Source organism: Plectropomus leopardus, chromosome 16 (assembly GCF_026936395.1).
Source record: "Plectropomus leopardus strain MGB_pleo_1.0 chromosome 16, ASM2693639v1, whole genome shotgun sequence".
NCBI lineage: Eukaryota > Metazoa > Chordata > Actinopteri > Perciformes > Serranidae > Plectropomus > Plectropomus leopardus.
The window spans coordinates 2,469,490-2,496,918 of NC_142191.1; the positions used below are offsets into that span (position 1 = coordinate 2,469,490).

Consider the following 27,429-nt stretch of genomic DNA (forward strand, 5'->3'; position numbering starts at 1 on the left):
AAAGAATATTTAATATTCATAAAATTATGAAAAAACATAAAGGGATGTCAGCGGTTAACAAGTAACTGTTGACATAAAAAAAACATATAGGGATGTATTAGATAACAATTAACCATTGACATCCGTATGTCTTTTTTTCATGATTTTATTTTTAGTTTCATTTTCAGAGCTAATGCAAGACACTAAACACAAATCAGATATTTGACTCGTTGGAGCAATAACGCGGTGCCCTTGACACCATGCTGAACTTAAATGCTCGGTCCTGATGCCCAAATTACTCCATTTCCTCCATGGGATGATTCGCTTTCCGCAGCAGCTCATCCTTTAACCATTTGATGTGTGATTGATTAAAATAGAAGCCAGTGCAGCGCCTCGGCCCCATCACACCGCTGCATTGATGTTAACATCTCTGGCTGCTGGTGTGGATTTCAGCATTGACCTCTGCCGAGACGTGTAAGTCAACCCCGCTGCACCCCATTGTCCTTGCATGACCGTCACACTAATGCCCCCCAAGACGGTTCAGTTTAGCCCTGACAAGCGAGCGCACGCCGCAGCCCACCACCCGTCCGCCAGCGCTCACTCTGAGATGTTTTCCTTACTTGAATAATGTATCAATTTCTACAGAAACGGCAATGTTTGCATTTCTCTCTCCCTCGCTCTCTTCCTCTCTCTCTGGATGGTTCTCCCTTTTCAGTCTGAAAATAGAGTGCAGAAGAAGGCTGTTGCTATGGTGATACATCCACTGGCGTTGCCCGGGACATTTTTAGCCACGCGATGCGCGGGGGGATTTAGCTCGCCTGTAACTTTCTGTAATTTCCATTCTAATTATATCACTCCTGCCTGCGCTGTGTGCCACCGCATGGGGTAAAACAGCAGAGCACGGCTGGGTGAGGATTCTCGTCGCTGCTCTCTCCGCTGCCCTCACACCACATTATGCGGCGCTATCGTATAATATCACCATTCAAAGACAGAGGAAAGACGGGGACAGGGAGAGGGGGGGGAGTGTGCCGGTGTGTGAATGAGAAACTGAGAACTGCCGGAGCAAAAAGAGTGATGCAGCTGCTGAAGTGTACATGACAGAAATGGTGGTTTTACAGTGTGATATAAGACGGGGCTGTGTTTCCACTCAGTGGACAAATCAGATCAGAGACAAGCTGAGATTAGTTGGAAGCTGTTGATGCTCGCTGGACGTAACACTGGAGACCAGCAGGGGGTCTCAGCTATCACTAATCACCAGGCTCATCAACTGTGCACAAAATATTACACCTTTCTAACGCAGGAGAGGATGCTGAAAAACACCAGTGAGAAAACAAGATAAATGCATTAATTTTAGCTGTTTTTCCTTATATTATGTATACAATAAACAAGCATTTTTTTAAACAAAAATAAAAAAATAAAATCCTTCAAAAACATCCCCAAAGATGACACATTTGAAAATGGGGAATTCATTCCTTTCTTCATATATCATTTAAAATGTATTTATTATTGAATTATTTCATTATCATATGACTATATTCATTATGTATGTGTAGAATTATACATTACCATTGTCATTATCTATATTATGTATTTCCATCTTAGTCCTCCAGCCCTTCCTCTCTGTTTTTTCTAATAAGAAATGCAGGCACTTAAACACAGCGCAGTAAAAACAACCAGTTTGCATATCTATGTCTGCAAGAATACTGTCATATCTGATTATCTTTTACTTTGATTTTTTTTTGGGAGGGCTTTTGTCACTTTTATCACAGTGCAGCTAGAGAGTGAGGTTGGAGTCTAACCCCGGGCCGCTGCAAAGGACGCAGCCTATGTGGGGCAGACGCTCCACTCACTAAGCTAGAGGCCACCCCAATAGGTTGTGTGTAATACATTTTTCCCATTTTGCCCATATTCGCTTCAGATTTACTTTAGATAGGAAAATGTATCAACTGTGAATGAGAACAGCCTGAAATGTAACGTATTCATAGTTTGAAGAAATGTGCAGTGCAAAAAAAAAAAAAAAAAAAAAAAATTCTGGCAACTTGGCTGTAATGTGAGGGACATTATGCAGGTGAGACTCTTTGGGCTCTTGATCCTGTAACCCATCCATGGTTTGCACAGTAGTTTTAAATCTGACAAAGGGACTTGTTGCTTGCTGCTAACTCCATAAGTCTCTCTGTCTCTGTGTGGGAAAGCGCCTTTTTCCCTGTGAAACTCTGGCAGTGTTTTGTGGACTATAATGCTGCCCTCCGTTTGAAGTCGGAGGTCAGAATTTCCCAGTAAAAATATCTGACTTCCAACTGACAGTGAAGAACTGGTGTTTCTGTGGCTAGTCCATGGACAATTGCACCATCAGCAGGGCCGCCTCCCTGCAAATATGAGTGAAACAGAGGAAAAACTAAGCATAACGTCTTAATTTTATGGCATTTTTACACTTTGAAACATATCAAAAGAGGTCATTGACTAGCCTATGTGCTAATAGCTAGGCTGATGTATTTGTATTGTGATGTTCTGTATATCTTTTGTATATTTACTACCTTAAGGCTAATAATAAAGGCTGTCTTATTTTAATAATAATGCGCCTCCATGGATGCTGCCATTGTTGTGTGGCGTCCGACCGCTGATGTCGGGGTACATGGCTTTGCCCTGAGTCCCCAAATAGGAACTCTGACTTTGAGTGTCGTTCCGTTGTACTTTGTAGGTCAGAAATATTCCACCCACATGAGGGTGAGAAGATAATGACTGAATTTTCATTTTTTGATGAACTATCCTTTTAACCCTGCAGATCACACAGAGCCATCAACATTATCTTAAATGGGGTCATCCATCCAGCTCCACTCCTAATTTTTCACACTGCCTTTAAACCAACACACTGATTTACCCCTGTGGACCTTATTTGTGTCCCCTGTCACTTTAGTCTCTTACATCTGTCCAGGTGTCATCATCCCACTGACCGCCACGATGATAAAGACTTGGTGCGGCAGCGTGGGGACGTATTTACCAAAGTGAGGGATTATTCAAAAAAGTGTTGCCTTTAAATAATTCATGGACATCAAAGGCCTCCCTCATTGAACCTCATGAATAAACCAAAGCCTCGGTCAAGCTCAGCGCTCCACAGCACAAGTTCAAAACAGACAAACCTGGGAAAAATATTTAAAGTTATTAAAATAAAAGAGAAGGAGACAGAGGGAGGGGAGTGAAGGCAGCATAATAAATAGGACATCCGAGATTTCAGCAGCTCTCACTGAAGTCGACGGATCAAGTCGTTGAAGCTGTTTTAAGAGTTCAGAAGAGTTAAATGAAGCGTGTTTAGATGTGGAAAACCAGGGAGCGTCCTCGTCACTGAGCCGTCCGTCCAAACATTCGGGGATGAATGGTCAGACTGATGTAGCCGTTCCCTCGTTGACCAAAGCATCTTGTCTTTCCTGGTGTCATTTTACGCTCCATTAGGACCGCTGATGTTCATTAAAGATGACTGCCCTTCAGCAGACGCACCATCACAAACTAATTACAACTTTCAGCAGCCAACGCCCACAAACCTTCGCTCACTGTCATGGCACCCTGAAAAAGAGAAAAAACAGTCCCGGGATATCAGTGAGGATTACGTCGCACGAGCAGAAGCATTGTTTCATAGTGTAGAAAGAGTCAAACACCTGCGGGTGAAAAGTGAGACGGGCTTTTGTTTTGAAGTTCAACAAGTGTTGGTGCAGGAAACACTTGAGTTAAGCAGCCATCTTCAGTCCTGCTGCATCTTTTATTCTAACATATCATCCTGCAGGTAAAAGGTCTTATTTTTAATTATTCATCATCACTTGCATTAAAGGTTTAGGTTTGCAGGAAAGCGGTCCTTCCCTTTCCATTATCTAATTTCCTGCATTATCTCACTCCCCCTCACAGATACTCATTTAACCCACACAGGAGGAAAAACACTTATTGGAAACTAAACTACGTGTGGTTTTCCTCCTGCATTTTGGCAATTTTGTGCTTTTATTTGGCAGTCTGAAGTAGAGAGAATTGACAGGAAATTAGGCAGAGATGGAGAATAATGTGACACTTTAAAGAGTGAGTGATTTATTAAGATAAAGGTGAACTTAATTGAAAAATGAAATGATACATGAGCAATGTGAGCAGTGTCAGCAGGGCATGGACGTGTGTTTGAGCTGTTATGGTAGCCCATTCTAACTTCCAAACTCGTCAGATACGTCCGCTCTGTTACTGCTTTTGGTGCGCAAGGGTGACGCCACAAGCCACCTTCCGCGTCCGACCAGAACGCAGCGTTGGCTTTGTTATTATACGCTGGCGGACGGCCAGATGGCACCCGGCGCGTCCACATGCAACACGCACAGGTGGCGTCAATTAAGAACGCGGCTGGAGGAGCCGGTGATGTGCTCATGAAACGCTGAAGCACAGCGTCAGGTAATAACGCTGCCAGTAACAACATAACATAAGGAGCATGAGTGCTTGTAGAGTCCCACAAACAACTGACTTTGGTGTTTTTAAAAAATTATATTCAGAAATCTATTTTTAGAGTTGTTTTTTTCAACATTAGAGGCTGTTTTCCTATTGGGAAAGTTGTCATTCCAATTATTCGAACATCACATGAAAGCAGCATTAAAAATGACGATTGTTTTGTGGATGTCTTCTTCCGCCTTGAGTTATACCCAAAGTCAACCCCAAGCCCCACCCAGCAGTTTTTCGGGGCTGCACTTTCTTTTTCTTTCTTTTTTTATTATTATTTTTTTTTATTTTTCCCTGTTTTCTTGTTATTATTATTATTATTTTTTTTTTTTAGGTTTTTCAGTGTTTTTTTTTATTTGCTCATTTTCAGGTAATTCTGTTGTACTTTTGCTAATTTCTTGCTAATTTCTGGGTAATTTTTCCATGTGTTGCTCAATACCTATTTCAGTATCTTTGAATCAAATCAAGACAGTTATCCCATGTTTCAAACCTTTGGCCAGTTGGAGGTGCGATCGGAAAAGATGGAATCGCCAAAATTCATTGGAATCCATCCTCTGTGGACCATGAATGTCTGTGCAAAATTTAACAGCAATTAATCGGTCTAGTTGCTTTGATATTTTGTCTGATATTTCTCATGCTGGTGAACAGACAAACATGAGTCATGCTGCTAGAAAAGCCAGAAAGGTGGAAACAACAGAACTGATTGATCACTGGGAAATTCCTAGTTCATCCTGCTTCATCTTTCCATTTAAAACCAAATCCTGGTTGTGTCCACACATCCCTTTTTTGGGAATGTTTTCTCTTCAAATGCACACATGCTGCATCACTTCTGGCTGTAATGATATGCTGTAACAAACCACACTCCTCATGCCATTTCTTACAAACTTTCCTCTGCGGGTCAGCGTCTCATGAATGCGTCTCCCTCTGTCTCTGTTGTTAGCCCTGTACACATTTGCTGTCGTATGTCTGACCCACTTTTTCCAGCCAGTACAAAAGATGGTTAACATGTGTCAGCTTGTGCAAACAACTTCCCTGCGCCTTTAAATACTCCTCTATTCATTTCTAGCATGAATGACCTTTTTTGCATGCTGGTTTTTGCTTTTGGCAACGTGTGATTTTTGCACTGGCCTATGACAAACATACAGTATTAATTGAATTAGGTGGCCTACTTCTGTTTAGTTACCACCAAATGTAGGTATTAGTATTTTATTTCACCACCTCCAGCTTCAGCAGAAGGCCAATGCACATTTTATTCTCGGATTTTGTCTATTTGTGGTTTTGGCAAAAGGCCTTGCATCTTTCTGTGTGAGTTAACATTAGCAGAGCTAAACAGGAGTAGCCAAGTGTTATTATTAGTGCCACTGAAAGTGCTCCCTGTGCAGCAGTGCAGTGACTCCTTTTTCTTATTTTGTCAGTAGAGAGAATCTTAAGTATTTTGAGCATTTTATCTATACTGAACAACATTTTGAATGCAACACTTTTGATTTGCACCTATTTTTCACCGGTTCAGGTTCAAGATCTAAGTCTTCTCTAATGCACTCAGTACATACATATAACTTTGTCAACTTTTGTCACAAATTTGTTGAAGTTAGTGTTAATGAGCACTTTTTCCAAAATAATCCATCCACCCATTTAAAGATGCTGATTAAACAGAATCATTACAACAAAGGTGTGCCTTGGGATGGTCACATAAAAGATAAAGTTCAGTAACTAAAAAACAGGAAATAACCTGAGAAAGTGCTAGAATAAAATTAAATAAAATTAGATAAAATTGAATGAAATTGAATTACAGTAAACAAATATGTTTTTTTCTGATGACAAATTATATAATCATAATAATTAAAATGAAGTTTTCTTGATATTTCCATAGTTAATAATTCTCTCTCTCTCTCTCTCTCTGTCATGTATTTATTTATTTTGGCTTATTGTCAGGTTATTTGCTTGTCACCTTTTACAAACTGCATATTTTTTCATGTTTTTGAATTAAATCAAACCAGTTTGTTTACGTTTCAAAGGTTTAATCTGCATCTTAATATGCCACACCTGTCAGGTGGATGAAATATCTTGGAAAAGAGCTCACCAACACGGATTTTTAACAGATTTGCAACTAAAATTTCTGAGAAATTTATCAATTGAGTGCATTAAAAAAAGTCTTTAACTTCAACCTGTGAAAATTTGGCTCAGAATAAATAGTCTAAACCATATATAGCGTGATGAATATTTTTTACATGAAGTATTTTGAGCGTGATGCTCCTCCTCACTCGGCCTCTTGCAGCGTTAAATTGGATATTGCATACACAAATGTCCTTTGTACGAAGCTGCACACACTCGCAAATATAGAACACTGCAGTATTTGGATTTAGCACAAGAGTGAAATCAATAGGATTCTGGACCCCCTACCCCCTCTCTCCCTGTCTTTGTGTGTGTGTGTGTGTGTGTGTGTGTGTGTGTGTGTGTGTGTGTGTGTGTGTGTGTGTGTGTGTGTTTCACTCTCACTCTCCTCTTTCTCTCTCTCCATCTTCCTCAATCCCTCCTCACCCCCCTCCTGATTGGAGGCAGCGCGGGCCGGCTCAGTTCCACGGGAGGGCCCCTCCGCAGCAGATAATGGTCCATTCCACTCATTTTGGCTTCCTTTTATTTGTTCACATCAACATCAAAGCCTGTCCGTTTCCTCCGCTGGGGAGCAGGGCTTTAAGTCTTTGACTGATCTGCCTCGTTCACTCGTAGCGTTGCCCCGCTGATGTCCATCCCTCAACGCATGTGCGGCAAACATACAAAGGCGTTCACACATACATACATGCTCATACACACGCTAACACGCAGGGTGCGAGCAGCTGCAGAGACACACAGAGAACATGTAAAGGAAGCCTCACACACAAAACACGTATTTGTTTTCTAACACACCGTGTGAATGAGGTTCGTCCGGGCATTTGTCACGGTCACTTCAGTTTTCCAGATTTTTTCTGTCTAAAGAGGGTGTTTTCACTTGAAGTGTTTCTCTGACTGCATTTGGCGCTATTTTTTTAAAGCCATGCCGGTTCTGACAGATGAGACGTAGCATGGATCAGCCAATGGAGATGCGACAATGAGGAACGTTTCCCACTGGTTAATAAAGGCAGATTTTTCTGATTACACCAGACAGTTTAAGATTTTTGTCGATATGCAGGTTTCCATTAGTTCTCAAATTGCGGAATTGAAATTGCAAATGTTAAACACACCGATTAGAAGTATGTCGATTTCACAAAAATGTTTTTACACTTGCATGAGTGTCAAAACTCTTCACATTGTCAGCAAACTATCATCAGAATCATTTTTCATAGCTTTTACACAAAATGCATTCAATGACCACTTTTTCCAGAATTCCCAACTTTTCTCATTCACACTCAACCACCTGCAAAGTATTACATGTTTGCTGCACACATTTCAAATGAGACACTGTTTTCAAAACCCATTCAGAACAGAATGGTGGCAAATGTCATGATATTTGGCACAAATCCTGGAGTATTTCAAATGAAACTAAATAATATCCATTTAAAAGACACCTGATAGCAATTTCAGCTAAAAGCAGACGGAGGTGTCCTGTTTTTATCTCATTATCAGACAGACAAAAGGCGAAGGCTTCAATGTAAATTTTAGTTTTATGCTGTGTTTTGTTTTTGGACTGCTACTGCAGCCCTGGAATTCCAGGATTTTTAAAAAATATATATTATTATTATTTTAACTTGTTATTTTTTCACAAGTAAATAACTAAATGTAAAGATACCGAATAAAAAGGATACCGAAGCAAATCGCTGCAATTCTGATTTGTTCTTGTTAACATGTACACTCAAACAAAAATTTAAACACAACAGTTTTGCTTTTGTTCCCATCTTTTACAGATTTACGTTAAAGATTTAAGACTTTTGCTATGCACACAAACAACCTACATCTCTGAAATTTTGGTTGCAACTTTGTGAACCTGACAGGTGTTTCATATCAAGGTGCTGATTCAACAGCGTCATTACTAAACAGGTGTGCCTTAGGATGGTCACATTGAAAGGCCACTCTCAAATGTGCAGTTTGATCTTGAAAAAGTACTACTTTTTTTTTAAGATTTTCTTTTTGGTCATTTCGAGGTCACATGATGCTATGACTATGAGCTTGTCAGTAGGAACTGGCTCCCTCATGATGCAGCAGGAGCTACAAGAGCTGTTATTGCATCACATAACTCTGACAGAGTTGAGCGGATCATCAGGAAGTTTTGAATCCACAATTCCTCTGTGAAATCGTGGACTACATCTCCCAGAAATCCCTCATACGTGGTCGCTCCCACAAATAAGGGGCTCGCATTTCCATCATGGCTCCATAACACGCCTACGTGGCCTTGGATTGGAAATAATGACGGCTAGTGCGGTGGCTGCAATGGACATAAAGCTGCTAATGTTTTGAACATCCATCACCATGGTTACTGGGATGTTATCACCAGAGTAGAAGTCGCAGAACATCACTCAGTGGAAACACAGTCAACTCACAATTGTGTTTATCGACACTTCGAAAATATCGCTTAAGTTTTGTGCAAATCTGTAGTGGAAACCCGCTTACTCACTGGGGGAGTCCTGTGTTTCTGTGTTAAGTAACACTGAGGATATTTGCTTCAGAAAAAAAATCTGAGGTTTATTGAGAACTTAAATTATTGTTTATCTGTTACTGCAATAAACAACTTGGAATAAGATATCCAACCCTTTTGTTACCTCCTGTGTTTCAGATGTCTCGTCTGTGCGTAATTTATACTAAAACCAGTGAAGTTTTTTTTAGACTGTCAGCATAGCAAAATAATTTGACTTGAATTTCAAAGTAAGCTTGATAAGCCTGAATCCCAGATAAAAACATGTGCTCCGCTTATCATCAATGTTGTTCAGTTCGCCTCCACAAAGTGCTGTCCGAGGGCTTAATGCTGCGAGAGGTCGGCTCTCAAACTGCACACACACACACACACACACACACACACACACACACTCATATGGATGCAGGAGGCAGAATGGCACAGGATCAATTACTGATCAGACGATGGGAGCTCCTTCTCTTGGCTTTCTTTAGAAGTCAACCTCTCCGGTTCGCTCTTAATTGGCCCCTAATCTCTTCTTTTCTGTATTCTTTTTCTTCCTCTCCTACACTGGCTTTATTCTGTCTGTCTGGATATCTGTCCCCTCTCTGTCTTCCTTTCTCTCTCGGCCCGTTTCTCTTTGCCGTCGTCTGACCACCCCCATTTCCTCCGCCCCGTCTCTTGACACTGCTCCTAATTACAAAACACACAGGGGCCATTAGCGTGGACCTCCAGCCGACGCCTGTCCCTTTATCCATTCATCCCCTCCCCTCTGCCGCTATCTCTCCATCTCTGCCCTCCTTCCCTCTCTGTTGTTGGTCAAAAGTCGCTTTGTGCGGGACCCGTTAGGCGAACAAAGGCAGCGGGCTGCAGCGGTGCTCAGAAAGGTCACAGTGATGTACGGCCCTCGGCGCTGCCGCCGGGGTCAGGCCTGTCTCAATGGGGACGCACTTAACGCTCACACGGCCAAAAGCATTACGGTGTTTTGAAAAGAAATGCATGTTGTCTTGGCTCTGCTTAAAGGAGGACACCACTCAATGTAGAATTAAAAGGTTTTCTTATTGTCAAGTTAAATTTATTGGCATCTTACAGAGCATGAAAAAAATCAAAATCTTAAAATCACTTTTGGAAGTTTGTAAATTTATATAAAAGTTGAATTGTAAATTGCAAGCCCTTTCCTTAACTGAATACTCTTTGAGAGCAACATAACGGCTGTTAACTCACTGAATGTTATTTTCTTGTGTTGTTTTCAGGAATTTTCGTAATGAGGAGTTCAGGGTGGACGGACTGTGACACCAGAGACAGGAGTTTGCATCATGTGTCCCACATCAACAAGTAAGTTGTTTGGACTTTGAATGCCTCCTGCAGTCTCCCGTATTAACCCGCGTTTCTAAAGTGACGTAGTTTAAAAGTTGACTTTGTCATCGGGTGGAGGCGAGGATGGTGGATGGTGTCTCACCGAGGTGATATGCGTTTCAAGCGTCAGACTTGAGACCAGCAAACAACTTCAGCTGGTGTTTTTAGCAATTCGTTGCTGTGTTCTCTCTTACAACATCAGTGCGTTTCCGGCCACAACTTGGTATTTTAGCCAAAATATGATTTTTTTAAAAACATAACCACATGGTTTTGGTGCCTTAACTTAACCAAAGGTTAACCACAGCATCACTGAAACTTAAGGAAAGTTTCAACATATACGCTACACAATAACATATAAATGTAACTTATCTGTGGTTTGCAGATGTGTAGAATGTCAACATTTATTCTGATAGCTGGATTGTGTTTGGATCGGCTTTGAGTCTGCTTTCTCCGACATGAACAATATTAAAACCAAGTGCTGTTTCAGGCTCACCTACACATGTGAATAACACTAACGCCGTTCAGGCCAAGATTCAAACTGCTGACGGTCTCTGGCCCATTTCTCTCTCTAGGGTAGAAAGTAGAAAAAATATAAATAAATGAAGAGAGAAGGGGCTGTTTAAAGCTCTGTTTGTTTCTAAAAGAGGCACTTTGTATTTATTTTATTCAGAAGATTCTGTCTTATTTTCTTTTGCTTGAAATGTGCTGTAGGTCTGCAGTTCACTGTACTGGGGCTCATTTTATTTGTAGTAAATATAGCTATTTGTTTCCATTAAAGTTACATGTGTCTGTACGATAAAAAGTATCCTACTTGGACAATTGACAATAAATAATTTTGAAATGATACGGAAATGCACAAATTAAGTCTGCATTTTAATTGAATTCCCCTGACATATAATAATTATACAATCATCCCCCACAAAAATTAGAGCACTAACGGAGAATTGGCATCTAATACAGCGGCCACTATGTGTCTGAAACCACTTAATTAAAAATGCACTTTTTTCAGCTTTCTAAATTCCTTCAGTTGTGACCTACAAGCTCTCTCTCTGGGACGCTGCTGCTGCCAAACAGAGCTGGTGTTTCTATGAAATTGTTGAGCGTGTAGGAAGACGAGCTGTTTAAACTGCCCGCATTCATTGTCCTTTCTCTTGTGAATGGCCCTCTGTGTTGTGCGCTCTGTGAGTGATATTTGTGTTAGGCTGTACGGCTTGTATCGGGGCTCTGGAGGACCAAGAAAATTGAATCCCATTAGTGTTCCATTCAGCTTGTGTCTCTGAGTTGTGTATACGGCGCTATCTGAGCGGGGAGATTCGCCCCTCTGTGGCAGGTCTTGTACTCCCGTGCATGAGGAGCATGTCAAAGTGGCAGCGAAAGTGGCCACAAGAAAATGTTTCTGCATCATTACATACGTATTATATCAACGTTTTGTAAGTGACATCGAGTATGAGATGACTTTGTCATTGGGAGGGGATGGTTGAGGGCATGACAGCGTCCGAGCTGCAGACCCCTGTTCAAGTAAAACAAACAACAAAACTGGTTGTGTTTTAGGGATTCATTGCTGTTTTTTTTAGCAGCATTGTAGCCACCAAAAATGGGTTGTTTTTTTACTGAGACATTGCTACTTTCCAGTTAGCATGATGTCAAAAAAAAGTCTTATTTTTTTTCGGAGACATCACTGCATTTCCAGCTAGAATAGTGCCATAAAAAGTGGTTACATTTTGCAGCAAGGACTGCGACACTTAGATGAGACATTTGCCAAGCTGCAGACCACTGATCGAGACCAACAAAAATCAAAGAAAAATGGTTGTGATTAAGTGAGTCATTGCTGTGCTTGTAGCAGCTTTGTAGCCACCAAATGTGAGTGTTTCCTAGTGATGCTTTGCTGTGTTTTTGCCAAGTTAGTGCAAGACATGACTCTTTTTTCTCTCTGAAACTGCTGCTTTTCCAGTTGGGATAGTGCCATAAGAAGCAATTGTTTTTTAACAACTCATTGCCTCAAAAAACGGTTTAATGGTGACATCGTTGTGTTTCCTGCAAGGAGAGTGCCACGAAAAGTGATGGTTTCTGTGACACTTAGAATAGACATTAGCCAAGCTTAAACAAGTTTACCGTCTTTTTTTCTTGTGATTAAGTTGAAACCGGTCAGCCATGTTGGAGTGGAGTTGCAGTGCATGAAATGTTTAGCGTGTGTGGCTCTGATCCTGCATGCAACACACAGAGGCAGCCTTGACCCTGCGTGCTGTGCGAGTCGTACATCCGTCGGGCTCCTGTTGCCGATGCTGCGCCTCCTGGTCATTACAGCAATCACATGTTAGATTTATGCCGCTGCCTGATGTTTCATGGCTTTATAAAAGGAGATGAAAGTGGATCTCAATGGCTGGAAAGAGGGAGAGACAGAGGGGAGGAGAGTGAGTGATGAAGGAAAAAACAAGAGAATGAAAGAGAATAAAAGAGAGAGAGAGAGCCCAGTGATGTCTGTTGCATGATGCCTTGTCATTAAACCAAAGCTTTCATGAGCAGAGCAGCTCTTGTGTAAAGAAGAAGGAAACAAATAAATTTTATAAATTGGCATGGGTGACATCAGGAGCAGTTAGAGGCTAAACCAGGATTGACCCCCCGCATGCACAACCCCCACCCCACCCCCACCCCCAGCCCAACTCCACTTTACATCCACCAACGGCAGATGGAAGGCTTCATTACTGCTGCAGCTCTGAGGATCACACACACACACACACACACACATAAAAAATATGCAAATACACAAACACACGCAAATACACACGATTACACACGACATGCGACTAAAAATAAAAAATGAAACCTTGCGACTAAAAGCAGTTGATTTTACCAAGACATTGCTGCGTTTTTGGCGGAGATAGAGCCCTCTAACTTGGGTGTTTTTAAGCAACACACTTTTTTTCCAACACAAACAGTGACATGAAAACCGTATAGTGCCACTGAAAGTGTCTTTCTAAAAAAAATCAAGACATTGCTGTGTTTCCTGCCAGGATAGTGCACCAAAAAGTGGTTGTGTTTTACCAAGACATGGCAGCATTTCCAGCCCATAACCCCATCAAAGCAAATGTGTTTTTTTACCAAAATGTTACATTTTCTTGTGTTTTCATCTGAGGTAGTGTAAGCATTTGTTTTTTATGGAGACATTGTTGCATTTTTATTGGGAACAGTGCAACCAAAAAAAATTTTTGTTTTTCCTTTTTTTTTTTTTCCTTTTGCCTTTATTTGACAGGGCAGAAGGACAGTGTAAGCACAGAAGTGGGAGAAATATCAGATAAAATGCAGCAAAAGGCCATGAGTCAGGCTTGATCACCGCGGCAAAGAATATAAGCTTTTTACACGGCCGCGTTGGTGGCACTATCCCGCCCGAAACGCAGTGATGTTTCTGTAATAAAACAACCGCTTTTCAGGGCGCCCAGTAGCTCAGTGGGTAGAGCACGCGCCCCAAAAGTGATTGTTTTTTACTAAGACATGGGGGCATTTCCAGCAGGGATAGTGTCATTAAAAGCAAATGTTTTTTTTTTTTAACCAAACTCTTGCATTTTCTTGCATTGTCACTGAAAGCATTTTTTTGTTTGATGTTTGTTTGTTGTTGTTGTTTTCTTTAAGATTTTATTTTATTTTATTTTTGTTATTTTGCTTTCATTTGATAGAGTTAGCGCCACCAAAAGCGGTTGTTTTAATGGACACTTTACCCAGCTCTGAATGGCAGATGGAAGGCTTCATTACTGCTGCAGCTCTGGGAATGACACACACACACACACACACACACACACACACACACTCACTCACTCACAGATACACACAAACACACATGAGATGCTACTAAAATAAATAAATAAATAAACGTGTGGCTGTGCCCTGCAAAGTGTTCCCACCATTAAACATACCTGTACAGTAGATGGTGATATAAAAGCTGTGACTCATGATTGTAGAGCACAGACGCAATTTCTTACACACACACACACACACACAAGTAACTCTTGCAAGACAGCCATCACGCCATGTCTCTGCAACACCATAAGCTCGTTGGTTTTGTTTATTGTTTGTCTTGCGGCACTGGGAGGCCTCTATACACACACACACACACACACACACACACACACATTCACAGGCGCTCCAAATTGTTCGATTAAGTGGGTCATCCTCTCCTACAGTCTCTTGAAAGAGAAAAGAGCTTTTTTGTGCGTTTCTAGCCGAGAGGCAATCGCACCCTTCCATGGTTTTGGCTGCACCTTTTAAGAGTATTTATGGAAATGACAGTACAGCACTCTGGAGGGCTGCACACTGCTCGCTAATGTGTGTTTGTGTGTGTGCGTTGCATGTGTGTATGTGCACAGGGAGGATTTAAACTGTGCAGATATCAGCCGGTGTCTGCCGCCGCGCACGACTAATGACGTCCAAGTGTTCGGCCTGTGGTTATTTATTTTATTTATCTTTTGGGTGATGAGCCGGCTCTGTATCTGACTGAGACGCCGCCGCAGCACGGGCCGACCTGTCACTGCGAATGAGAGCCAAATATCTTTGAGCCGATCCACTTTGGCTGTCTGAGAGAGAGACACTGAGAGGAGAAGGAGGAGAGAGAGAGCTGGACTGTCCATCACTTTCTATCCGTCCGTCTGTCCGTCTGTCTCTTTGGACAGCTCTGCGGCGGTCCAGTCAGATCAGACTCCCCATCATTGAGTGCTTGGAGTGATTCGCCTCCAACAGCTACAGCTGCACAGGAAACATTAATGCTGTGCAATAAACAGGCTTCAAATTAACCCTTTGAAACCTACGAAAATGGTTACATTTTCTTCATAAACATGAGGTGAAGGCAACAAGCAAAAAAAGGCACATGGCCCAAAAATTAGCAAAAAAAATTTACAAGAAAATCATGTAAAAAGGGTAAATAATATTTATAAAAATGCAAAGAACATTTATTATACACGATTATATATATATATATTTATTTTTTTGTCACATGATTTTAAAGATAAAATTAATATAGTTGTCAATGTAGTTTTCTGGAAAGTTTTGCTATTTTTTGGATAGTTTTCAAATAATCCTCTTCTCTTTTGTAAAACTAATTTTAGGTTTTCTTGTCACCTTTTACTTTTTTTTTTTTAATTTGGTGGACGGTAGGCCAAGTTAGGCATAGCCTTTTTACCCATGTTTTTGAAAGAAATGTTATATTTACTTGTTTGGTCACCTGAGACCAGAAAGCACGGTTGTATGTAGGTTTCATCTGAAGAAATAAATGCACATAGCAGCCTCTGAAAAAAAGCCTCTTTGCATGAGCGTGAACAAAGCACTTAAAGCTTTAATAGAAATGAACCAAGGCTGGCCTTTAACACTGTATCTGGTTCTCTTTATACTTAATGGTTTTTACCAAAATTGATTATTTTTCAACTCTTCGCTAACCAGCAAAAAAAACGTAAAGTGGCAGCACTCCACATCTCGTCATGCTGCTGGCTTTTGTAGTGTAAATATGCAGCACCCCATTAATAAAAAAGACAGACAAAAATTAGCAGCGAGCAGTTGTAGCGGTTGCCTGCCATCACCAGCGGTTGGTTTATCAAAAGCGTGATATTGCAATATTGCAGTTATTGCAAAAACTTCATTTTTTTCTCTTGTGAGTTTTTGTGCCAAGCTGTTACACTCTCCATAGTTTTCCATATGGCATCTGACGTACTTCTTGTTTGAAGTTAAGTCATTAGGCGGGTTTCCATTAACTTTCAAATCGCTCAAATTGAAATACATCTAATAGAAACATCTAATAGAAAAAATAAAAAAAAACGCTCGCATGAAGCAGTATTTCAGGTGATTGGAAAAAGCCATATTTTGCAAAATTGCAATGGAAACCCTTTTTAGTCTTTTCAAGGTCACATGATGCTATGACTGTGAGCTTGTCAGTAGGAACTGGCTCCCTCATGATGCAGCAGGAGCTACAAGAGCTGTTATTGCATCACATAACTCTGAGAAAGTTGAGCAGATCATCTGCAAGTTGTGATTCACAATTCCTTTGTGAAATCGTGGACTATCATCTCCCAGAAATCCCTCATACGTGGCCGCTCCCACGTATAAGGGGCTCGCCTTTCCATCATGGCTCCACATAAAGGTCCTGGGTCTGACTATAAGGGAAGCTGCTTTCCCATTGGATAACACGCCTACGTGGCCTTGGATTGGAAATAATGACGGCTAGTGTGGTGGCTGTGATAGAAATAAAGCTGCTAATGTTTTGAACATCCATCGCCATGGTTACTGGGATGTTATCACCAGAGGAGAAGTCACATAACATGATCCAGTGGAAACGCAGTCATCTCGCAATTTTGTTTTATCGACATTTCAAAAATATTACTTAAGTTTTGTGCAAATCTGCAATGGAAAACTGCCTTCTGTCCCTTTTTCAATATTAATCATTTTGACTGTATCTTTTAACTGCATGAAAGCTTTTGTCAGCAGACGTCTGGATCTTAATTGTCAGAGACCATAGATGAGTTTATGTTGGCAGCTTGGAAACCTCAGTCTTGGTGGTTATTGTTTTCATTGAGAGACTTGATGACAGAAAAGTACATATTGTGTATCAGAGTCTCTAAAATACTACAACAAAATACTACTATTTAACCCACGCTGGACCCTGTATACACTCGTGGAAAACACTGACACTCATCCATGTTTTTTCCTGTTTTCCAGGTGGCTGGAGAAGCCGTCTCATTGAGGTGTGAAGCAACAGTGTCTCTCATCAGGTCGTTGTACGTGGCTCACTCGCAGTTGTAAGTGCACCTTATTTGGTCATTTTTCTTCTTTGAAGGAATCACGTACTCACACACTTGCTTACAACTTGCCCAAACATGGTTCCCAGGAAACGTTATCGTAGTTATATCATCACTGTTTCATGCACCTGAGTCATTTTGGAAATATCTCTGCTAATCCATCACCTGCCACGCTGACAGCACAGATAAATTCCACCTCAGCCAGTTTGTCAAAAGTGGACAACAATACAGGTGGTGAAGTGACAAAGACATATTGGCCCGCCTGAGAAGACTGATGCATATTTTAGCTGTTTATGCCCTTGTCTGCGCTATAGGCGATTCATATTGTATCACCAGGTTCTTCAGCACGTGGCTTCAGTTTTGGTTTGGAGTTCTCTTTTTTCTCGTAGCTCTCTCCGTCTCGTAAAAGCTGCTCAGATCTTCCCTCTTGTTTTATCTTTGACTCAGTATAATTCTTTCTTTTTAGCTTACTTGCCCCGTCTGTTTTCCTCTGTTTACTTGTTGTTGCCGTGTTAAGACCCAGACACACCCAACTGTCATCAGAGAACTAGCTACAAGGAAAGTACCCCGCTGCGTCGCCTTACGATGCCATGTCTCGGCCAAAAATTTGCACATGTGCACACAAACAAGGATGGACATTCTGCGCCTGCCTGAGAGAAAATAACTCTCCATACCAGCAGACAGCATGCGTCTGTATTCATCATTCAAAAAGAATAATTGAAAAGATTATTTCTATTTTTGTTTTTGTGTTTAATGTAGAATTTTAGTGTGTTGTGGAGTTTTTGGCCCCTAAAAGTGGTAAATTTCTACAAACAGTATTGCAGCTTTGAAAAAAAATGTTAAGGCAACAGCGGTTAACTCTGTTAAAACCGCAATGTTTTATCATATTTACTTAAACTGTCACTTTATTGTGACAGAAGAACACAGATAAACTCTGGTTCCTCTGCATCCCTCAACTGCTCCTGATGACGTGTTGTCGTATATATTAACGCTGCTGTAAAGGCCGGGTGTGCTCACCAGGCAGAGAGAGCAGGAGAAAATCGACGGTCCTTCCGCGTTTAAAGGAAGCAACGTCAGTAATCAACTGTTGCTGCCCCATCAAACCACAAATGCGTTCTAATTTTGTGGGAAGCGCTGAATTCTCATGTTAATAATAGGCTACAATTCTGAAACAGCATCTTTATTTTTGCAATTTTTTACTTGCATCCATAATTTTATTTTTTTAAAAAAAGGCCTAAAACATTACAGCATGCTTCAGAGGAACATCATTTTTTCCCACACAGATTATCTGTCTCATACTACTGTCAGGATATAGTGACAGTTTCAGCAAATATGACAGAAAGTTATCCTTTTACGAGTTACCTACTGCAGCTTTAGGTCACCTTCAAATAAAAGAGAAGATAAGAAATGTGTTCCCTAAAGTTAAGCATTTTAAAGGTGAAAATGAAGGAAGAAAGTTGTGTATTTTTGCTGTACTGAGTCTGTTTGTTGAGGATAGTCTGTGAAACCCTGGTGGGTGACTTCATTGTGTACAAGGAACAAAATGTAGGTGGTCACAATGTAGGTGGTTTCATCCCATCATAGGAGAAATATTTACACAATAGGAAGGTTTAACTCAGTGTTCTTATGAAGTTTTTACTCCAAAACATGTTTGAAGGATGAGACTTAAAGGTACATCACGGCATATAGAGATGTACGAGCGAAGTCAGTGTGTGTGTGTGTGTGTGTGTGTGTGTGTGTGTGTGTGTGTGTGTGTGTGTGTGTGTGTGTGTGTGTGTGTGTGTGTGTGTGTGCGTACGTGCGTGCATACCTTTGCTGCGTATGTCTGCACTCCAACAGCAAGGTTGACATGAAGCCGAGAAAGAGTGTGAAGGGCACAGCACCTCAGGAGGAATGACACAACATACACACACACGCATACACACACACACACACACACACACACACACACATATACAGTACACACAGATACACCTCCTCTCCTTTCTTTTCTCCTCTCCCTTCGATGACTCATCCCACCCAGGGACGGCGAGTGAGGGAGGAGAAAGACAGAGAGGAGACAGACGGGGAGAGTGTGAGGGACGACAGAAACAGTGGAGGGGAAAAAGCTCGTTTATAGATTCACAGAGGAGACATAAGGCATAAAGCACTTCCTTATTGACCTTTTATTTCAATGCTATGCTAATCCGATTGGGTGTAAAAGTTACTCACAGCTCTGCAAACATGCACTATGAGTCCCACGTGGAGTCTCGCAGATGATTCTCTCGCTGCTTTCTTTTTGTTTTAAAGCATTTTTTTTCTTTTTTTTCGGCCTGGCTACAAACAACAGAGCCCCTCCTAACCAGCTCAGCAACACGCTGAGCTTTGCTCCAGTCCGCCCCGCCGCTCTGCTCTGCTCATTTGATGGTATCTGTTAGAGAGATCCCAAACTGCCACGGTCTGTATCGCTGTGCATCACACACTGTAGACCCAATTCTTAACTCTCCTCAAATCCCATAGTCTCTAATGTCTTTATCTTATGGTGTGAGGGTATTTGAGGAGGTAGATCGACTCCTGAGGAGCCAGGGATGTTGTCACAAGAGGTGATTATGCTGCACTGAAGGAGGTGCACTACTGAGCTGGCTGTAGTGAGCGAGGATGAGGGCGTATTGCTGAGGATACGTCTGTTTTGCTGACTGCTGCAAAGCCCGGAGATAGTTGAGTGGTCAGGTCCCATGTGCCTGTAGAGCAACATACAGCATATGCCCCTACTGCACCATTATTCTATCCTGACTGAACTTTTTAAGGGCACTAGGGTTGCTCAGTGGTTACATATATCATCTGATAATAGAAATAAAGGTCCTGGGTCTGACTGTAAGGAAAGCTGCTTTCCCATTGGATAAAAAAAAGAGCTAACATCTGGCTTTTGTCTTTAGTGTGAAAGGTTATTCATTCCCAGACAAAGGAGTCTGCAGTAGTTAACAGGTATTTTATCAAGTCATGTCAATTTTATTTATAAAGACCATTATTACAAATCACAGTTTGCCTCACAGGGCTTTAAAGCATATGGCATCCCTGTGTTCTTAGACCCCCACATCGACTAAGGAAAAACTCCAAAAAAAACCTCAGAGCGACTGAAGAGGGAACCCTCTTACAGGACGGACAGATGTGCAATAGATGTCGTAAAAAATTAAATTACAGTAGATGACAAAATGACATAAAGGAAAGAAAGAGAGGGGGGAGAAAGAGAGGGGGGGGGGGGGCACAGCAACAATAATGGCAACAATAACACAACATATAACGATCATAATAGACATAAAAGTAATAAATGTAATTTTTGCAGGCATGTTATGTTACATGCAATATCAGCTCCAGCTAGGATTGGCAAAAGACAGGTTTCCATAAACCCTCAAATTGCACAAATTGAAATTGCAAATATAAAATACGCCTAATGGAAACACATCAAAAAAAACAACAACCCCAATTTATCACAAGAAAGTTTTTATGCTTGCATGAGGTGGAATTTCACGATTTGAAAAAGCCTGGTTGTGGGTCAGACCGTTTCTGTGACCTCATCTGTCTCATTCTGCCCCAAACATCCACTTGGATTCAACAATGAACTGGTTAGAATTTGGTGGTCAAAGGTCAAGGTCACTGTGACCTTGCATCCGTCTCATTCAAACGCAATATCTCAAGAACACCTTGAGGGGATTTCTTCAATTTTGGCACAAACATACAGTTGGACTCAGTGATTTGCTGATTGTACAGATCTTCCAGGGGCAGATGTGTGTGAAGCATCCATTGTCCTTTGCATCTCTTTGTGGTTATATTGTGTCTCTTTCAGGTTATTGTATCTCTGTCTCTTTGCAGACATTTTTCCTGTTTTTATAGTTAATTTGCATCTCTCTGCTGTGTTGTGACCTGTTTTTGTAGTTGTTTTGTGTCTCTTTCCAATCCTTTGTAACTCCTTGTGGTTATTTTGAGTCTCCTCTTTGTCAGTAAGTGTCGTCGTGCGTCACGTTTTGCATTGTTAGTCTGCACCAAGTTTGAAATAGAGACCGAATAAGCAACAGATATAAAAAAAGAAGTAACAATCTTTTTTCCTGACCTCCATGCTGCTTTCTACTGTTAACCAATCCTGTTTATCAGCACATTTGTGACATTGAATATGAAATACCGGGAAAAAAAACAGATTAAGAAATCTGCATATATGCCCTAAATTTGGGTGAAAAGGGGTTATTAAAATGCCTTAAATTTGACCTTGTGTTTAAAATTTGGACACCAGCTGAACAGTGTTGCATCACTCATGTAATGACAGAGTGATATTTTATATCAGTGTGGTGTAAAATTAGCCTGAAATAATATCTCAAATGGATTTCAGTACAAACCCTGAACCATTCACCGTAAAAGCATTAACTAAATGGACTCATGTTAGCAAAGATCAATTTCCTCATCAGTGTTTACTGCAGCGTCTCGTTCCACACCGTGCAATCTAATGTTGAAAATGACCGTTTTTCAACTTTATGCTCGTTTCCCTGCTTTTGGTCATTTTTACTGCTCTCACTTTGCCCTGCAGAAATGGCAGCGGGATTCGAGGTGCTGCTAGATTGCCTCAGATAATGCAATGCTCTCAGGCGGAGCACAGGTGTGTGTGTGTGTGTGTGTGTGTGTGTGTGTGTGTGTGTGTGTGTGTGCGTGCGTGCGTGCGTGCGTGCGTGCGTGCGTGCGTGCGTGCGTGCGTGCGTGCGTGCGTGCGTGCGTGCGTGCGTGCGTGCGTGTGTGTTTGGACCTGCCTGGCTGCCTCCGAGGGGAACGTTTCGGCCCAGAGATCCAAACTGATCCCCAAAAAAGTCCAACAGCAAGCCCAGACAAGCCCTCACAGCATGCTGCCAAACAAACCCTCCAGAGGTTTAGGTGTGATTGTTGGACCCCAATACAAATCCTCCACAGCGTCCTCTCTGAAAATTTAAAATCCCATTTGCAGTGATTTCTAATAATATGTGCAGGAGATGGTGTTAATTAGTAAAAGTGCCAACGGAGCAACACGGTCAAAAAAACAAAGTTATGGTGTTCTTAATAGCTTGGCACTGCTCACTCACCAGAAAGAGGCACTAAAATGTTCAGAGATATGCTAAAAGCTTTCTGACTTCGGACTAGTTGATGACCTTTTTGTGTGTTCTTACATGCCGTTTACTCTCCTTTAGTATTTCATTCCTTGAATTCGACATAATTTAAGTGTTTTTGAAGAGAGGCGACAAAAACTCTCCGAACCAGCTAGTTTTCTACATGTCTGTTGAGCTGTTGGCATCAGAAGCAAAGAAGCACCTTTCGTGGTGTTATGACACGCACAGGACAGTGACAGTTTTAATGCCAGCAGCAGCTGCCTAAACCTTCAGGAAATAGATCTAAAACAAAGTGTTTTACCTATGCTGTAACTTTATTTTGAAATAGGACGAAGTGTCATGGGGCAGGACGTTGATAAATGACGATGATGACTGTAAAAACTGTGTTTGAAACCGTACCCTCATGGAAATAGTGCACTATATATTGTGTTCACCATTTTGTAGTGTTTGAATTCTCAGCATATCATTTCATCCACTATATAGTTCACTATAAAATACCCACAATGCACAGCAAATTTGAGTGCACAAATGATGCACCCTACATTTTACTCCCGAATACCACAATGCAATTCATTCGTGAATTTCTGGAGGAAGAAGATTTCAGCATAGTGTCCGAAATCTCATTATTCCCTTTATAGTTCACTATTTAAAAAACACGACATAGAGAACAGTGAGTGATTCGCTCGCATTCAGTGGGGCTGTTTGCGATTGGTCGCTTGAGTGTTTTGGCGTGAACTTGCCCACTGCGGATATCGCCACCGCACAGATTGCCATCTCCAAATGACATCACCAGTGCAAGATGGCAGCAGCTGTTTGAACTGGTTTTTAGGGGAAAAAAAACGTTTGCCCTGTTTTTTTTAATAAACATTGTTATCTCAGAATTGTGAGAAAAGTTTTTATGGAGAAAAAAAAGTTCTGTTCTTGTTTTTCTCTCTAAATTCATGATATAATAATCTCATAAAGAGCAGAATTGTTTTTCCAGGAATTCCATGATTGTTTTGTGAGATGATAATCTTGTTACTTCAGAAAAACAACTTGTTTTTTTTCTCAAGTGAATGTATCGCGCTTCCATAGTTTTGGTGTCTGAAAAATTGAATCCCGTCTTATATTGGTCAGGGGAAAAAAAAAAAAGTTCCTCTGTGATTGTAGAATTATAAATTCCTGGCAGGACTCGACAGCCAGCGGCTTGGAGTCAGCACACAGAGAGCTCCGGCGCAGCCAGCTGCTGAGAGCTGCCATCCCCAGAAACAGAGACCTTGGCAGGGGACAGTGTAGAGACACACTGGGTCCCCTCCTCCAGCCTGGAGCCCTGTGAGTCCTGCTCAGTGGAGGAGAGAGGAGAGCTTGGCCCAACAGGAGGCTGCGTAGTCAGGCCCTGAGCGCGCCGAGTGTGTGTGTGCATGTCGGCGTGTGCAAGTTTCAGTTTGTCTGCACCGTTTACGTGTGCGACTCCAGCTGCGGCGAGATTTATAATGTCGCACGCATGTGTGAGTGTGAATGTGGATTCTGTCACCCACCGGGCCTCACACACATTCCCAAATAAACGGCTCCCACCGAGGATTACTATCGATCCGTGTGGAGCGCTCAGCTGCATTTGGAAAGAGAGAGAGAGAGAGTACACAACTTCCTGCCTCTCTCTCCCTCTCTTCTCCATCTTCTGAGGAATGTTTGGTGTCTGCCTGTCTGCAGAAAAAGTCTAAGAGATGATTTGGAAACACAGTCCACTAAAGTGTTACAATGACAAACCACTGCTCGCTGTCTTTCAGACATATGAGACAAAGAGTGTGTGTCTTGGTGTGTGCGTGTGAGGAAGAGAGGGAATGGTAAAAGAAGACTCTCAGTGATTTTCCCTCTCTGAAGTAAGTGGAAATCTTTTGCTTGTCAGACTTGAGGGAGAGAAGAGAGACAGTGAAAAGCAGAGAAATACACACGGAGAGACGGAGGAAATAAAGAGGCGGTTTGATTGACAGCCAATACGCCTGCCTGTTTCCTGTCACACACATGATTGCTGACCCTCCCCTCCGCCCTGCCGAGGCCTGTGGGTAGACAGGCCAAGATGGCAGCCCCATTTAAAGAATGAAGGATCATGAATGGATGGACGCCCCCCAGGCCGCTCACTGTCTCAGGGCTGTACGCATGCGTTCATATTTACAGTACGTCCATACTGTGTGTGTGCGTGTGTGTTTGTGTGTCAGCATTTTACCAAATTTCACCTTGTTACCATTAGCATTAGGTCACATTAAGATGAGAGTGGCCCTACAAAAAAGCGGAGTCCTTCAGCATTTTTGCACGTCCGGTTCCCCTGTCTCAAAGTCTCTGGGTTTTTTGAATCTGTATTTGGTGAAATGCTTTAAATAAGGTCTGTGGTTAACGCATGGTAAAGATATTTAGATGTTTTGTTGTTAAACCCAATTTCTGAACTTTTAAGGTTTTACTCGTCTTAAAAAAGGCGGTTGCTAACAAGTGTCTCAAAGTGACTGCAGTGTTAGTCGGGGACGTTAGACGTCATCACAGCGACACAGCAAATAATTAAACCCACTCGCCACCTTTACATCTCTACAGAGTTGCGCTCAGACTTGTAGATTTATCTGTTTGTAATAATTTTCGATTGTGATTTAACGTGTTTTTACAGTGTTTGTAGTGGTGACGTTTAAGTCGTGCGAACACGATGTAGTTCGTGTGTAGCCTAACAATAGCTTTTTGCTTCTGGCAATTTCATTTACGTTTCAAAACACACATAAATGGTGTTTATCTGTGAAGATTATCATGCTGAACAAAACGTGTAAGTCTCATAAACTTGAGAGCTTATTTTTGGCGATAATTGAAAATCCCATAAGCTTTTTGACGAGGGAACCAGTGCGATGCTAACTTCCTGATTGGCCTACAAAAACACGTCATCCCTTCGCCACACCTTCATTGTTGTCCAACTTGCACATGGCTGTCAGTCTGAAATGTAATGCACATGTGTGAAGTGCGGCTGTGACTACCGTTCTTACAGGATCCGCACTTTGTCAGTAGTCACAGAAGGGATGGAGTTTTAAAAAAATTACACTGTTGAACCAGGTTTCAAAAGTTTGCCTTTTCAAGCCCCCAAAAACACGCACAACACATGCAAGAACCGTTGCCGTGTGAACGGCCCCTTTAATCTGTGATTCTTAATCCTTCGAGAATGACCTGCACTTTATTTCCTTCAGCGTGTAACCTCCAGCTGCATTCTGGTGACGTACTGGAACACAAAACTTTTGTTATTTTAATCAAGAAGTATTTTATTTTTAAGGACATTAGGCGTTTTCAGAACAAACAGTTCTGGAGAGCTCCCCTGAGAACTACATCTCGTCGAGGGCTTTTTTTTTCTCTTTCAGGTCAAAATCTCCCACTAAATACATATATGTTACTTAGTTATACCAGGTGTAAATGCAGAGGCCCATGACCAGATGTCATTATTCGGGTAACCTATCCAGGTACAGATCACAGGTTTGTGTCAGGTGTAAATGGGACATCAGTCTTTCAGCTTGACTAAGTTCTGGATCTGATTCCCAGCTCAAACTGACCCGACTCTGCACCCCGGACATCGAGCCAGATCTGCAGCATCTGCAGCCAAACTTGGGCTCAAACCAACTCACATTCGGTCGTCTGGCAGAGGAACACAGCCGCAATCAGCCCGACTCCGATGGTTGCCAGGGTTACTCGCTACAATCAAATTCAAGAATCTCTGTGATCAATAGGGGAAACATCTATGACGAAGGGGATCATTAATATCTTTACTGCAGTAAACTATGGTAACCGTTAATCATTCTGCAGAGTGTCAGAACCATTTACACAAACAGCAAATACACAGAAAACTTTTTTTAAGATTATTTGGTATTTTCACCTTTGTCTGACAGATGACAAATAAGACTGGAAACAGGGAGGGAACTGTGGGACTCCTGCTTATTTCAGTAACACGACATGCACTATAACCATCAACCTACCAAGGCGCTTCATACAAAGAAAGTTTTGACATGATTTTCTGCAGATAAATCAAATTATCCTCAGACAGCTCATACGGAAGCTAACAAATAAGAGCTCCACAAATGATGTCATGCATCACACGTCAAGTTACGTTAGTTTGGTTTATAGAAAGAAACATAGTTACAACCTACCTTAAAATAACTCAAAGTTCACTTGGTTTTACACGGTTGTAAAATGGTGTTTGCTCCATGTCTGAATGTGATGTTTTTTTTCTACACCGTTTATCCCCTAATTTTTACCATCAGTGCCAGTATGTGCGTTTGTTGATGTCTCGAGGTTGGTTGTCATGTGCTTTTGTTGCCTAAACATAACCACATGCAGCCACATTGTGCATTTATTGACATCACAGTAGTGGCATCCTGGAACATAAACAGCAGGTGTAGAAAGATACCTAAAACGTAATATGTAGACGCAGGAGCGCACTACGAAGAGGCAACATGTGACAGCTTAGGATGAGAATGTGCTGGAGTATCATACTGCCGTGAGAGGTGCCGCCTGCCCGTAAACTGACACCTTTCTCTATCATATCATACCACCATGAAAGGCAGCTTTTGGTGTCGATGTCTACAACACGTTCTCATCCCGACTCGTCACATGTTGCCACTTTGTCAGTGACCTTCTGCATGAAGGTATCCTTCATGCATCTGCTGTTTACATTTCGGGATACCGTTACCGTGATGTCAACAAATGCACATGGTGCGTGTAGCAGCATTCTTATGTTAACGCAACAGCACACGCCAACCGACACGGACCATTGTGATGGTAAAAGGCTCATGGTAAGGTGTAGAAAAAAAACCCTCACATCCACACAGGAACTCTGCACTCCTGCACAAAAGTCAGTTGTTTTTGGAACCCATCCACCCACCCCGCACACTCACACTACCTATATTACCTGACCGGCTGCGTTATTACCTGACACTGCCCTTCAGCGTTTCATGCACATGACCGTCCGTCTGGCGGCATTCTCAAATGACGCCACCCTTGTACCTGGCATGTGGACACGGTAAATAATAAGAATGCCACGGCCATAGTGTTTGTTGAAAATATTGCTCACCCGTGTACATGGTTTCTTTGTTTGTTTTGTTTTGTTTGCGTTTTTTATTTCATGGGGGGTGTATTTTTTATCTTTTACCTCTTTTTGTGGTACTGTTATTGTTTTTGTTTGTGACAA

At 41.7% G+C, this 27,429-nt stretch overlaps 1 protein-coding gene across 1 annotated transcript in view; it reads left to right on the top strand.

The window, feature by feature from the left end:
* LOC121955296 (forkhead box protein N3) overlaps nucleotides 1-27,429 on the top strand; it is a 119,605-nt gene that overhangs the window by 3,598 nt on the left and 88,578 nt on the right. Inside the window, exons 2-3 of the mRNA XM_088089350.1 lie at nucleotides 10,270-10,351; nucleotides 17,066-17,145. The gene's annotated coding sequence lies outside the window, so the exon portion shown is untranslated. The remainder of the gene's footprint in view (nucleotides 1-10,269; nucleotides 10,352-17,065; nucleotides 17,146-27,429) is intronic.